This window comes from Podarcis bocagei (assembly GCF_964188305.1).
Source record: "Podarcis bocagei genome assembly, chromosome: 13".
Taxonomy (NCBI): domain Eukaryota; kingdom Metazoa; phylum Chordata; class Lepidosauria; order Squamata; family Lacertidae; genus Podarcis; species Podarcis bocagei.
Window position 1 is genome coordinate 52,702,808 of NC_138138.1, and position 15,777 is coordinate 52,718,584.

General features: G+C 46.2%; 1 protein-coding gene across 2 annotated transcripts in view; it reads left to right on the forward strand.

Moving 5' to 3' along the window:
* The window catches only part of LOC308572045 (polyunsaturated fatty acid lipoxygenase ALOX15B-like), a 46,199-nt gene that overhangs the window by 1,043 nt on the left and 29,379 nt on the right, over nucleotides 1–15,777 (forward strand). The window lies entirely within an intron of this gene.

Below are 15,777 nucleotides of genomic sequence, written 5' to 3' on the forward strand. Positions count from 1 at the left end.
CAGCCTTACCTGGAGAGGCTGGGGATTAAATCAGGGACTTTCTGCAAGCCTTCTCCTCCTTGGATATTTTCACACAAATCAGTAGGAACCTTTTGCACCCTCTTCCACTAGTGTGAATGTTGTTAAGCAGAAGAGAAAGAGAGAGAGATTTTTAAATGGATGTATATTCTCTCCAATAAGGGACGTGGGTGGCGCTGTGGGTTAACCCACAGAGCCTAGGACTTGCCGATCAGAAGGTCAGCGGTTCAAATCCCCGCGACGGGGTGAGCTCCCGTTGCTCCGTCCCTGCTCCTGCCAACCTAGCAGTTCGAAAGCACGTCAAAGTGCAAGTAGATAAATAGGTACCACTCCAGTGGGAAGGTAAACGGCGTTTCCGTGCGCTGCTCTGGTTCGCCAGAAGTGGCTTAGTCATGCTGGCCACATGACCCGGAAGCTGTACGCCGGCTCCCTCGGCCAATAAAGTGAGATGAGCGCCCCAACCCCAGAGTCGGCCACGACTGGACCTAATGGTCAGGGGTCCCTTTACCTTTACCTATTCTCTCCAATATAGATAAATAAAACCTATCAAAGTCAATGGGCCTAAGTTAGCCGCGATGACCATTAATTCCAGTGGGGTCTACCCTGAGTGGAACTGATACAGTCCAGGAACTGCAAACTTGCCATACCACAAATAACTTATTTATTTATAGTATTGGTTGCATTTAAAATTGTAGGGTTGGATGGGACTGTGAGGGTCATCTAGTCCAAAGCAGGAATCTTTTGCCCCACGTGGGGCTCAAACCCACAACCCTGAAGTTAAGAATCTCATGCTCTGCTGACTGAGCTATCTGGTGGGCTGTATCCCACCATTATCTCTGAGGAGCTCAATTGTGGCCTCAGTTGTGAAATGCAGCTAAAGATGGGCGATATCATCTGCTCAACTGGACTGGATGTGGAGTCAGGGCACAGGACAAGGGTCTGCTAAGAGGGCGTGAGAGCAAGGTAGAGCTGCAGTGACAAAGGGTAAGTCTAACTCTGCCGCCCGAGGCAGTTTGCCTCTGAATATCCCTCGCTGGGAATCGCAAGCCAGAAGAGCACACTGCTCTTGAACCTCAGGTCCTGCCTGGGGGCTTCGCAGAAGAGGCACGATCTGGTTGGCCACTGTGAGAACAGGATGTGGGACCTGAATGTAAGGAGCTGGCCCAAAGTTGCAGAAATGAACTCAGTAACTCACTGAAGTCTAGAAACTTGGTTAGTCTGCATATTGGCAGGTGCGTCACTCGATTACTTCTCGCTCCCTGGCGATTTGATGACTGTAAGAATGGCCTCAAAGGCACATGGCAAGTTGCCTTAGATCACGCCAAGCTACTGACTCCTCAGACTGGTGGCGGCTGTCCGGATCGTGGCCCGAGAGAGAGACCTTCCCCAGGACCTGTTGCTTGATGCTAGAGGTGGTGGTGGTGGTGGGCAGGGGGCCTTCCAGATGTAAATCACACGCTCTCTGCGACTGAGTGTTGTGTCCTACTCTTCCATAGCTCAGTCAGTAGAGGAAGCCTTGATTAACTGTTGTTGTTGTTGTTGTTTAGTCATTTAGTCATGTCCAACTCTTTGTGACCCCCTGGACCAGAGCACGCCAGGCACTCCTGTCTTCCACTGCCTCCCGCAGTTTGGTCAAACTCATGCTGGTAGCTTCGAGAACACTGTCCCACCATCTCGTCCTCCGTCGTCCCCTTCTCCTTGGGCCCTCCATCTTTCCCAACATCAGGGTCTTTTCCAGGGAGTCTTCTCTTCTCCTGAGGTGGCCAAAGTCTTGGAGCCTCAGCTTCAGGATCTGTCCTTCCAGTGAGCACTCAGGGCTGATTTCCTTCAGAATGGAGAGGTTTGATCTTCTTGCAGTCCATGGGACTCTCCAGAGTCTCCTCCAGCACCATAATGCAAAAGCATCCATTCTTGGGCGATCAGCCTTCTTTATGGTCCAGCTCTCACTTCCATACATCACTACGGGGAAAACCATAGCTTTAACTATATGGACCTTTATTGGCATAGTTAAAGCTATGGTTTTCCCAGTAGTGATGTATGGAAGTGAGAGCTGGACCATAAACTACAGGGCCCAGAATCCTTTGAGAGAGAAAAATGGGCTTTGAATGGGCTTTAAAGGCATAGCACACTTGCAACCCAACACTCCCATGTTTATTGACTTCCGATATTAAGCTGTTCCACAGGCATTTGGCTATGTCTAGTCTAAAATTATATTATTAAAAATCACCTCTTCACTCCTGGCATTTGTAGGTAACATAAGAAACTGGGATTATTGTTTTGTTCTGTTTCAGCTGTTTATTTTGTGCTTTTTGTCGTCTGAACTCCCCTGAGATCTTTGAATGAAGAGCAGTATATAAATTTTAACAACAACAACAACAGAGTCCATCTGGATCAGGCCCATCTAGTCTAGCATCCTGGGAGATATCGATTACTGTCTCTTCCATGGGTTTGTCTAATCCTCATATAGCCCTTCCATAATGATGGCCATCAGAAATAATTGTAGGGTAATAATAGGTTGTATCAAATGTTAGTCCTACCGAGAGTATGAGATGGAAATCAATGGACATGACTAACCGGGGCCACTTAATTTCATCGGATCTACTCTGAGTAGGAGGGACGCGGGTGGCGCTGTGGGTTAAAGCACAGAGCCTAGGACTTGCCAATCAGGAGGTCGGCGGCTCGAATCCCCGCGACGGACTGAGCTCCCGTTGCTCAGTCCCTGCTCCTGCCAACCTAGCAGTTCGAAAGCATGTCAAAGTGCAAGTAGATAAATAGGCACCGCTCCGGCGGGAAGGTAAACGGCGTTTCCGTGCGCTGCTCTGGTTCGCCAGAAGCGGCTTAGTCCTGCTGGCCACATGAGCTGGAAGCTGTATGCTGGCTCCCTTGGCCAATAAAGCAAGATGAGCGCCGCAACCCCAGAGTCGTCCACAACTGGACCTAATGGTCAGGGGTACCTTTACCTTTACTCCGAGTAGGACTTAGTTGGATACAGCCCAATCTCAGAGTATTTACTGATGATGGCTCTTCAGAAATCCTTCTGGTAGTTGGATATGTTTTTTGGAAGTCTAACCTGATTGGCCTTTTTTTCCAATGGGATGGGTGAAGGAAAAAGGAGAGGTGTTGGAGATCTCTGGAAACAGAAATGAAGTTCACATTTGAAACTCACAGAATCTTTTTATATATATAATATTTTTTATTAATTTTAACATATAAATTATAATACATACCACAAAACTTCACCACTTATACAATCTTTTTTGGACTTCCATCAGCACCTCTGATGATCCACCATTTTAACCACTTCTTATGCATTTCTTAAATTCATATTGCCTTTGATTATCTTAACTAACAATCCTCCCCTTTATCCATTTTTGCAATAGTTCCAATAATTCACCTCACAAAACTTCTTGCAAACCTACAAACAAAGTCTGATCATCACAATTACTTTTCAAATAGTCTGTAAATTTACACCAGTCTTCTGTGAATTTCTGGTCCCACAGATTTTGAATCCTTCCTGTTAGTTTATCTAGTTCTGCGTAGTCCATTAATTTCATCCTCCATTCTTCTATCGACGGTAATTCTTCTTGCTTCCATTTTTGTGCCAATAATATTCTTGCTGCCGTCGTTGCATATAAAAACAGCTTACATTCTTTTCTATTTATATCACTTCCTACAATGCCCAGTAAAAATGCTTCTGGTTTCTTTATAAATGTATATTTCAACATTTTTTTTATCTCATTATATATCATTTCCCAGAAGCTTTTCACTTTTTTACATTCCCACCACATGTGATAAAATGTTCCTTCTTTTTCTTTACATTTCCAACATTTATTACTAACTTTATACATGTTAGCTAATTTAACGGGTATAATATACCATCTATACATCATTTTCATCACATTTTCTTTTAAGGCAGAAACTCACAGAACCTTAGCATTGGAGAGTTGGACAACTGCAATGCGGGAATTGCAGCTACAGAATCGCCGTGATTCTCATGTTTGCATTCTGGACAACTCAAAACCGAAATGCTTTTGAATGGGGATCCTGTCAACTGCCTTTGTACATTCCTCTCCATTTCCTTCACAAAAAGAGAAGGGGAAATGGCTGCATTCTTCCACGGCCTGCTGAAGGCACTGCAAGGGTTTCCTGTCTGCCTCAAAGCAGGCGCTAATTGACTCAGCATCGCTGGTTGTGTTATCCGCCAATTACTGTTTTTGGGAAACGCTGAGTTTAATTTGGCATGCATTCTAAGCCCTTAATTGAACTGTCACAGCTGGTCTTTGACACACGCTTCCATTCTCCTTTTTTCCCTTCCTTACGCCCACGTGCACGAAGATTCACATATCTGATTACTCTCATCTTTCAGCTGACGCAACAAGGCACTTTTTGTTGCTGCTGCTGCAAAGTTCAGCCACAGAAATCTGAAAGAGGCTCCCAAAGAATACACGAATCACACCGCTTGTTTTAAACTGTCTATGCATCTGTGCGTGATGGGGAAGAGAGATGCAAATAATTAGAAGTTTTTTAATTGTGCTTGTCATGGAGCAAGCAGAGAGAGAGAGAGAAGAGTTTTTCTGCCTTTCTCGTAACATCAACAAAGCTGAATGTTAGGAGATTCAGGTCTGATAAAGAGAAGCGCTTCTTTCAGTGCATGTTTTAACTATGGAATTTGGACTGCTTGAAAAGAGAGCTAGATAAATCCACAAAGGGCAAGTCCAGTGTTGGATTTAGGTATAAGCTAAACAAGCTATTGCTTAGGGCCCCACTCTCTTGGGGCCCCCAAAAAAATTTAAAGGAAAAAAAATAACTGGATGCACATTTCCAGAATATAAGATACAAAACAAATAAAATAAAACCCGCATACAGCAACAGTGTTTTGTGTTGTGTAGGCTCCTATGATGTAGGTAATGGGCCCCGCTTGCTAGCCTGCTCTCTAAATATCACTGGTTTGCTCATTTCTGTATATAGGGTGCCTACATTCTTCATGCGCAAATGGCTTTAGATACCTATGAGGTCCATAAATGACCATATAGGTAAAGGTAAAGGGACCCCTGACCCTTAGGTCCAGTCGTGACCGACTCTGGGGTTGCGGCGCTCATCTCGCTTTATTGGCTGAGAGAGCCGGAGTACAGCTTCCGGGTCATGTGGCCAGCATGACTAAGCCGCCTCTGGCGAACCAGAGCAGCGCACGGAAACGCCGTTTACCTTCCCGCCGGAGCGGTACCTATTTATCTACTTGCACTTTGACGTGCTTTCGAACTGCTAGGTTGGCAGGAGCAGGGACCGAGCAACAGGAGCTCACCCCGTCGCGGGGATTCGAACCGCCGACCTTCTGATCGGCAAGTCCTAGGCTCTGTGGTTTAACCCACAGCACCACCCGCGTCCCAAATGACCATATAGCATATATTCAACACAAAAAACGGGAAATTTGTTGTTGACAAAGGACAGCTGGACATATAAAGGGCCCCATTACCTTCAGTAGCTGAGGGCCTCATCAAACCTAAATCCGGCCCTGGGTAAGTCTATGGATGGCTCTTAGCCACAATGGCTGCTCTTGCATTTGAATCTTGCTTGCTGGTTTCCCATAACGAGCATCTGGTGGGCCACTGGGGGAACAAGACTCTGGACTAGGTGGGTGCCATTGCCCTGATCCAGCAGCAGGCTCATTTTATGGAATTGTAGGCCTGTAGAGTTGGAGGGCCCCCCATGTGTCATCTAGTCTGACCCCATCCACAAAGCAGGAATCGCAACAACAACAAAATCTGATTTTTTGCTTTGTCTTGCTGCAGCGTTACAGATCTGGAGATAGCTGCTCCAGTGTCAACAACAACACAAGAGAGTGGTTTGCTACACACATTTGTGGGCACATGGCCTTTTTTATTTGAAAACTATAGAGAGGCGGAAATAGCATTCCTTTCCTTACGCTTCTGCTATGGCGGAAATCACGAGCTTTCTGGAGCTAATTTGGCAGCCCTTGGACTGGTGATTTGAGGCCACCAATTTTCTCTGCTTTGCTAGTGAGTCAGTGTTGCTTCCCTGCCTGTCACATTGATGGAAACTGGCTTAGCGAGGGTGCAATCAGGGCACACATCTTAATGCGGACTAAATCACATGAATACTTGGAGATCTTTGATCTCTTCCCCTGCCATGCAAGGAGCCTGATGTACACGAGATAGCCAAGGCGTGTTGAGCTAGCCCAGGTCTCGTGGCCGAGCAGTAAATCTGTGTGTGTGTGTGTGTGTGTGGCCGCTGGGAGTGGAATGAATGAACTTCGGTGGTACCACGGAATGCTCACCAACATTCCAGCTGCCATCGCAGAATGTTAATGGAGCACGATTGCCACGAAGGAAGTGGATATAATTTCGAGAAGTATGTCACAGAAGCGTGGGAAGGGCTGTGTGCTGTAAACAGGTCAGGGAAGTTTGGGTGTTGAGGGACTGCGAACCAGGAAGATATTTCAGCAGGATTCTGTAGTGGAATATTCATTCCACATCTACATTTGCTTGCATGACTCTTCGGCAGGGGTAGGCAAACTAAGGCCCAATTGCCTTCTAAATCCGGCCCGTGGACGGTCCGGGAATCAGCATGTTTTTGCATGAGTAGAATGTGTCCTTTTATTTAAAATGCATCTCTGGGTTATTTGTGGGGCATAGGAATTCGTTCATTCCCCCCCCCAATATAATCCAGCCCCCCACAATGTTTGAGAGACAGTGGACCGGCCCCCTGCTGAAAAGTTTGCTGACCCCTGCTCTTGGGTATTTCCAAATTTTATCGGGCAAAATATTCGTGCATTGCAGAGGGTTGGAGTAGAGAATAATAATAATAATTTATTATTTATACCCCGCCCATCTGGCTGGGCCTCCCCAGCCACTCTGGGCGGCTTCCATAAAAACCAAAAATACAGTAAAATATCACACGTTAAAAACTTCCCTGAACAGGGCTGCCTTAAGATGTCTTCTGAATGTCAGGTAGTTGTTTATCGCTTTGACATCTGCTGGAAGGGCGTTCCACAGGGCGGGCGCCACTACCGAGAAGGCCCTCTGCCTGGTTCCCTGTAGCTTTGCTTCTCGCAATGAGGGAACCGCCAGAAGGCCCTCGGCGCTGGACCTCAGTGTCTGGGCAGAACGATGGGGGTGGAGACGCTCCTTCAGGTATACTGGACGCTCCTTCAGGTATATAGATGACCCTCGGGGTCCCTTCCAACTCTAGGATTCTGTGATCTCCTGGCAAGGCTGGGAGTGCTTCCTGTTTGAGGTCTTGGAAAACTGTTGGCAGTCAGTGTAAACAGTACTGAGTTAAACGGAATTCTACGATTCCACTTACTGGAGTTTTTTTATATTGAGCTTGAGCCAAGGAGGCTACAGGCCGTATGTGTGGATTTCCTCCCCTCCATTTTGCCACCACCACAACCCTGCGAGGTAGGTAGCTCTGCCTGGAGTAAATTTAAGGCTCGAGACCACACACACACAAAATTTCGCAGCGGGAAAGTGGGTGGAAGATGGATCTTTCCAGTCTACAGGTTGGTGGCCCAAGATACTTTGCTGCCTGAGGCACACCAGAAAATGTGGACTTGCGCTACCAAAATCTCCACCCCTGCGGCACACACAAACCCACCAAGCCAAGCTGCATTAGAGGCTATCCCAGGCCATAGCTGTCAACTGTCCCTTATTTGGCGGGACAGTCCCTTATCCCAGCGCCGTGTCCCGCTGCTGTCCCTTATTGATGATGTCCCTTAAATTTCCCGGGTTTCAAAGGAAGCAGCTCCTCTCCCTCCCTCCCTCCCTGCCGGCCAAGGAGGAGGGAGGCTCCAACTGTGTTGCTTGGCTGCATTGCTCACCCAATAAGGAGTCTCCTGGGGGGTGGAGCTTGCATGCCTTGTGCCAATCAAATCCGCCGCGTTGCCTGGGGACTCGCCTTTGCTCAGCGCTTCCCAGCAGAGAGGTGACGGTGGTTTTCCTTGATGCATCCCCTTTGCCGGGTTGCTGCGCTGTGGGAACCATCGCTTGAGGCTTCGTTTGGCTGCTGGCTGGGCTTTCTGCCTTTGGCTCGGAGGGGCTCAGAAGTTGAACATAGCTGTGCTTGGAAAATGCCTTATTTTGGCTGCTGATCCCTTATTTTCGAGGCTGCTGGTCCCTTATTTTCAGATCTGTAAGTTGACAGCTATGTCCCAGGCCAACCAACTTATAATGACAACTGAGGCCAAAAAGCACCTCTCCGGCTACAAAACTACAACAACACAACTTGAATATCTAAAGAATTTGATGCCCACTATTGCCTGCCTGATTCAGCTGCCTCAATCTGCCTAATGGCAGGAGTGGCTGTCTGCAGTCTTAATTCAGTAATCTACCAGCTACTCTTAACTGGTTCACAATAATTGCTTTAAGGCGGGTGCGGAGAACTGAGGTGAACTTCGATTAGGCCATGTAACCGTTTGTTCACTGGTTGGCAACCGTCTGCCTCGGGAGACAATGGAAGATCATATATATAATTATTTGGTTTTATAGATAACAAATGAAAACAATAGTACAGTGGTGCCTCGCAAGACGAAAAGAATCCGTTCTGTGATTCTCTTCGTCTAGCGGTTTTTTCGTCTTGCGAAGCAAGCCCATTGACGGATTAGCGGATTAGCACGATTAGCGCTATTAGCGGCTTTTAGCGGCTTATCGGCTTATCGGATCAGCTGATAAGAGGCTTAGCGGCTTAGAAAAAGGGGGGAGAAGGGGGAAAACCCGCAGGAATTCGCAAGACATTTTCGTCTTGCGAAGCAAGCCCATAGGAGATTTGTTTTGCAAAGCACCTCCAAAACGGAAAACTCTTTCGTCTAGCGAGTTTTCCGTCTTGCGAGGCATTCGTCTTGCGGGGCACCACTGTATACTCAAATTTCTTAGATTCCCCTGAGTCTCCCGGCTTTCCTCCATCCCCTCCATGGACCCCACTGTCATCGTTTTCAACGGCGTATTATTTCATCCTCTATATTTTAAATCTGTCTGTATTGTCCAAAGTTTTTGTTACATTATAAAAGTTAAAGGTAAAGGACCCCTGGATGGTTAAGTCCAGTCAACAGCGACTATGGGGTTGCGGCGCTCATCTCGCTTTCAGGCCGAGGGAGCCGGCGTTTGTCCACAGACAGCTTTCCGGGTCATGTGGCCAGCAGGACTAAATGCTTCTGGCACAATGGGACATCGTGATGGAAACCAGAGCGCATGGGAATGCTGTTTACCTTCTCGCCGCAGCTGTACCGATTTATCTACTTGCACTGGTGTGCTCTTGAACTGCTAGGTTGGCAGGAGCTGGGACCGAGCAACGGGAGCTCACGCCGTCGCAGGGATTCGAACCGCCAACCTTCCAATCAGCAAGCCCAAGAGGCTCAGTGGTTTACACCACAGCGCCACCCGCATCCCTGCAAGTGTTATTCAAAACCTGCAATTGTTCTCATTTGTTTGCAGTGGTCTCTCAAATACATTGCAAATCTTTCCCATTCTTTTTTGAAACTTTTGTCCTCTTGGTTTCTGAGCTTTCCAGTCTTTTTTGCCATTTTGGTGTATTCCAGCAACTTGATTTGACCTTCATCTCTTATATAGGGATTTCTATCTTCTTTCTATTTTGGGGCTAAAAGCATCCATGCAGTCGTCGTTGCATGCATGAAAAGTCTTTTCTGATCTTTGGGATCTTTGTACCTAGAATCCCTTTAAAAAAAGCTTCAGGTTTAATTATAAAAGCTATTTTAAACATTTCCCCCCATTTCATTATACATCATTTCCCAGAAGGTTTTTATTACACACCCACCACATATGATGAAAGTTGCCTTCTTGTTCTTTACATTTCCAACAAATATTTGTACTTGTCCTGTGCATTTTTGCTAATTTAGTAGAACTCAGATACCATCTATACATCATTTTCATATAGATTTCTTTCAAGGTACAACACGCCGAAAATTTTAAATGCGTTTTCCATAACTTTTCCCAAGCGGTTAATTGAATATTATGTCCCAAATCTCTTGCGCAATGTATCATTACTGATTTAACCTGTTCATCCTTTGTGTGCCATTCTAAAATTAATGTATACATTTTCAAAAGGAATTTTACATTATTTTCTAACATCTTTTTCTAATCTTGAGGCTTCACAACTGAATCCTTTCTTTTTATCTGTCTTAAAAGTCTCATTTCATTGTTGATACTGTAACCAATCAGTTAATAAATGCCTTATCTCTCCAAAATCCTTCAGTTTCACCTGATGTTTTACTTCAATTAACAGCTCTATATAAGTCACCCATTCATTTCTCATCTTTACTTTTTTCGGAGATATTGCTTCAATTGGGGAAAGCCACCGTGGTGTTTTCTGTTCTAGTAAAGGAAATTGATTTCCTTACTAGATTATTCTGAAAACCTTTATGTGCTTTTGCTTTTTCATACCATAGATATGCATGCCATCCAAATCTATTATCATGTCCTTCCAAATCTAAAACATCTACATTTTCCAATAATATCCATTCCTGGGGCCAGCAGAGACAAGACGCCTCATAATATAGTTTTAAATCTGGCAAGGCGAAGCCCCCTCTTTCTTTAGCACCTGTTAACAATTTATATTTTATTCTTGGTTTCTTCCCCTGCCAGATAAATCTTGTAATATCTTTTTGCCATTCTTGGAAGCGTCCAGCGCCGCTGACCACAGGTATTGATTGGAATAATAACAACATTCTCGGCAATACATTCATTTTTATAACTGATATTCTTCCCCATAATGATAGGTTCATCCTTCCCCAAATCTCTTAAGTTTCTCTTTATCTCTATGTAGTTATCTTTAAAAATATTAATATTCTTAGCTGTCAACCAAACACCTAAATATCTGACTTTTTTCTCTATACATATGCCCGTAGTTTGTTGTAAGTCCTTCTTATATTGTTCTGTCACATTTTTCACCAAAACTTTAGTTTTGTTTTTATATAGCTTATAAGCTGCTACCTGGCCAAATCCCTGGACCTTCTCCACAACTTTTGGTATACTACTCTTGAGATGTTCCACCGTAATCACAAGGTCAAGGTAAATTTAACGCGCATGACTCCCCCGCAAAGAATCCTGGGAACCGTAGATTGTTAATTGCTGGGAACTGCACCTCTGCGTGTGAAATTCCTTTTTTGTGGGCTGGGCTGTGTGGGATACGCTTTAAGTGACTGATTATTTATTATTATTATTTATTCAATTTATACCCTGCCCTATACCCAGAGGTCTCACGGCGGTTCACAAACAAGACCACAACATATAAAATCAAACCAAAAACTAACTCAATTTTTTTTAGAAAACCCCCAAAGGAGCCACATTCTAAAAGGGATGCCAATAAGATCAACCAAAGGCCTGGTTAAAAAGCAACATTTTTGCCTGGCGCCTAACGAAGGCACCAGGTGAACTTCCCTGAGCATTCCACAGACAGGGAGCCACTGCAGAGAAGGCCCCGTTCTCGTGTTGCCACCCTCCGGACCCCTTGAGGAGGAGGCGCACGAAGGAGGGCCTCAGAAGATGATCTCGGGGTCTGGGTAGCTTCATATGGGAAGAGGCGGTCCTTGAGGTATTGCGGTCCTGAGCTGTTTATGTGCTCAATTGATCTGGATCGTAAGGTAGGTAAAGGTAAAGGACTCCTGGACGGTTAAGTCCAGTCAAAGGCGACTATGGGGTTGCGGTGCTCATCTCGCTTTCAGGCCGAGGGAGCTGGCATTTGTCCGCAGACAGCTTTCCGGGTCATGTGGCCAGCAGGACTAAACTGCTTCTGGTGCAACGGGACACCGTGACAGAAACCAGAGTGCACAGAAACACTGTTTACCTTCCCGCCGCAGTGGTACCTATTTATCTACTTGCACTGGCGTGCTTTCGAACTGCTAGGTTGGCAGGAGCAGGGACAGAGCAACGGGAGCTCACCCCGTCGCAGGGATTCAAACCGCCAACCTTCTGATCGGCGAGCCCAAGAGGCTCAGTGGTTTAGACCGCAGCGCCACCCACGTCTGGATCGTAATCAATTCTAAGAAGGCCCATTTTGTCACACACACATTCAAACCACACTGCCTCGCAACAGGAAGAAATTAAAGAGGTCAATTGATCCATTCTGGGAATGCAGGGCCTGTTGGATTCCAGCCTGATTGGCAGAGGAGCCCTGTTAAAAAACAATAGTGGCACCTCTCATTGTTCAGTTGCCTTCTTCGATCCACCCTGTCACTTGCTTCCGTGATGGGCAGCCGGGATCCAGCGCACTGGAGTTTCTCTCTCTCTCTCTCTCTCTCTCTCTCTCTCTCTCTCTCTCTCTCTCGTGCTTCGACCCACGTGCCATTCGAGTGGCAAGTACAGTCTGGCCTGGAATCTGAAGGAACGTGACAGGAAGGCATCGCTTTACAGCTACCGTCAAGCGAAAGCAAATCCTCAGCAGCAACTCCAAGTTGACTCACGGCCGCGCGGCAAGGCCGGTCCTGGACTCGGTTTGCGAAGGACGCCAGTACTGGGTTAACCAATGGGCAGACTCAGGGCAGGAGCAAAACAGCTCCCCCCCCCCCAAAAAAAGTGTGTTGTTGTTGTTCTGAAGGAACTGGACGTACCCACACAAAATCAAAGCAGTCAAAACCAGGGCTTTGTTAGGCTTCCTTATCTACTCCCCCACTTTTCTGCTTTCCTTTTATTCTTTAACCCCCCCCCCCAAGACAGATCCTGAAGCTGAGGCTCCAAGAATTTGGCCACCTCATGAGAAGAGAAGACTCCCTGGAAAAGACCCTGATGTTGGGAAAGATGGAGGGCGCAAGGAGAAGGGGACAACGGAGGACGAGATGGTGGGACAGTGTTCTCGAAATTACCAGCATGAGTTTGACCAAACTGAGGGAGGCAGTGGAAGACAGGAGGGCCTGGCGTGCTCTGGTCCAGGGGGTCACGAAGAGTCGGACATGACTAAACGACTCAACAACAACAACAAAGGCACACAGGGATCTGTTTTATATTGTTAACGGAGAAATCTGAGGGCTCCCTTGGACAAAAAACAAGGACCCCAGCCAGGAATACCAAAGCAAAACAGCAGCCAGTAGGCTTGGTCTTGATTGAAGACTGTCAGGACAGGACTCCCACCTGCCACCAGGTGGAACAAGATGGAAGCCCCGAACAAAAGAGAACCCAAACTTTTATTAGCTGCTAATCCCCATGTTACATCCCCCCAAAAAACTACATCACTCATACATCACGGTTACATCATGAAAGGGGAGGTCTGGTGGCAGTAATCTGAGCATCCTGGACCCTGCCCCATGGTTCTCCTTGCCCTCCACCAAACACCCATCAAGTGGAACAAAAAAGATCTTTACATTTCCCTGTTTCCCAGCCAAGTTCATCATCACACCCTTTTGTCTTCATCAGGGTTTGTTATTTCTGGAATGGCTACCTGTCTGGCACTCAGGTATCAGGATGCCAGGGATTATCACTCAGGCAGAGGGGCTGCTGAGGAGCTGAGCTCACATGTCTATATGAATTTCTGAAGTTTTCCCAGTGAGCCAGTACAGAGATACATTGATCAGTGAATTGTTACATTTGGTATTGTGCAGCAAAGGCCCTTTGAATAGATAGGAAGAAACTGTGATGGGGTGTTTTGTGGGGACAAATCACAAGAGTCACAAAAGTGATTGTGCTGGTTTTGGTAGTGGGCTGCAGGTGCATGATATCTGCTGGAGGGGCAACACCCCCACCACCTATACATAAATTCCTGCAACAATACGCAGTCAGGTCATTGGTCCATTTAACTCAGTACTGTCTACACTGCCTGGAAGAAGCTTCCCAAGACATCAAACAGGAAGCTCTCCCAGCCTTGTCAGGAAGATCACAGAATCATAAGAAGGGACCCAAGGGTCATCTAGTCCAACCCTCTGCAATGAAGGAATCTTTTTGCCCAGTGTGGGGCTTGAACCCACAGCCCTGAGATGAAAAGTCTTGTGCTCTACCGGCTGAGCTATTCCGCAGGCCAGAGGACTGAACTGCTGCATGCAAGGCCCTGAGAGACGTCTCCTCCCCAATAGTTTTGAGATAAGCTTCATGCCCATACTCAGAGTCGAGAGTGGATTTCATGCTCTTTATTCAGCTCATAGTGGTGAGGAGGAAATGGGGGTTTCCCCAAAGTATCTGCTTTATATACCGGTACATTATTTACACAATGGGCTGCACGTGATTGGCTAATTCCAGAATTCTCCTGTAGGCCAATCAGGTTGTGGATTCACTTCCACCTGGAGCTGGACTGGGTGGCTCCTGCAGACCAATCATACTGCTGCATTGTTCTAGGACCAATCAGACTGCTGCATTCTGAATCCTATTGTTCTAGGGCCAATCAGACTGCTGCATTCTGAATCCTATTGTTCTAGGACCAATCAGACTGCTGCATTCTGAATCTTATTGTTCTAGGACCAATCAGACTGCTGCATTTTGGATTCTATTCAACTCAGTACATAACACCCTAAGTTTTTATTTTCCCAGATGTTAAAAGTGTCCTGTTTCCGGACTGTTCCAGTAAATCAATGGGATGTTTGGGGTCATGTAGACCCCAAAACTGTTCCAAGGAACATGGAAGCTGGCGGCTGACAGGATTTCCACTGTCCAACAGTGGAAAACAGTACAAAACTTTAACAGTTCCGTGTGGTATAAGAACTTGTGGGCCTTTGTGAACCCTGAACATTTTTATTCAATGTGGCAGGACCGTAATCTCTTACGTTTTAGATTTGGACATGCAAGGATTCATCCCTGTGTTGCCTAGAGAAATATGGGTGCCATAACTCTTAGAATCATAGAATTGTTGGAAGGGACGCCGGGGTCATCTAGTCCAACCCCCTGTGACACAGGAATCTCAACACGAAACGCCCTCCCCAATTCAGTTTGAAGCCCTGCTTCGCTTTGCAAATGCTCTAGCAATTTATGATTACATCATTATATGCCCTGCCTGGTATTGCCGACGCTGTGTAGATCTTTTTATTACTGTTTATTTGTTTTGGTTATGCAATACTCCGTTTAAAAAAGGAATTAAAGAGTGTGTCACCCTAAGCGTTCTGCGTTGTGTGGAAGCAGCGTAAGCGGCGGGGAGCTGGCGGCACGTTCCTTGCTTTGGAGAAAACATATACGGAGGTTCCATTTTCATAGCTTTCCACCCAAAAGATTCTAGCCCTCAGGGCGTCTTATGCTGTGGGAGTACAAGTTATTTAGTTGCAATTCCTGCATCGCAGGAGCTTGGACCCGATGACCCTCCACCCCCATCGTTCAGCCCGGACGCTGAGATCCAGCTCCGAGGGCCTTCTGGCGGTTCCCTCATTGCGAGAAGTGAGGTTACAGGGAACCAGGCAGAGGGCCTTCTCGGTGGTGGCACCCTCCCTGTGGAACACCCTCCCATTAGATGTCAAGGAAATAAACAACTACCTGACTTTTAGAAGACATCTGAAGGCAGCCCTGTTTAGTTTTTAATGTTCAATGTTTTAAAATTCTGTTGGGATACTATTGTTGTTATTGTTGGTTGTTTGTTATTTATTATTATTATTATCCTGTTCTCACAGTGGCCAACCAATTTGCAGTTGCAATCAGCCTGTTATTTGCAATCGCAGCCTGTCTGTTAGTGCTGCAACTTGGCGTTTGGTGTGAGTTTTGCAATCACATTTTGTGGCAGAATCCATCCCAAGTTTGGACCAGAACTGAAATAATTCTTTCTTTCTTTCTTTCTTTCTTTCTTTCTTTCTTTCTTTCTTTCTTTCTTTCTTTCTTTCTTTCTTCC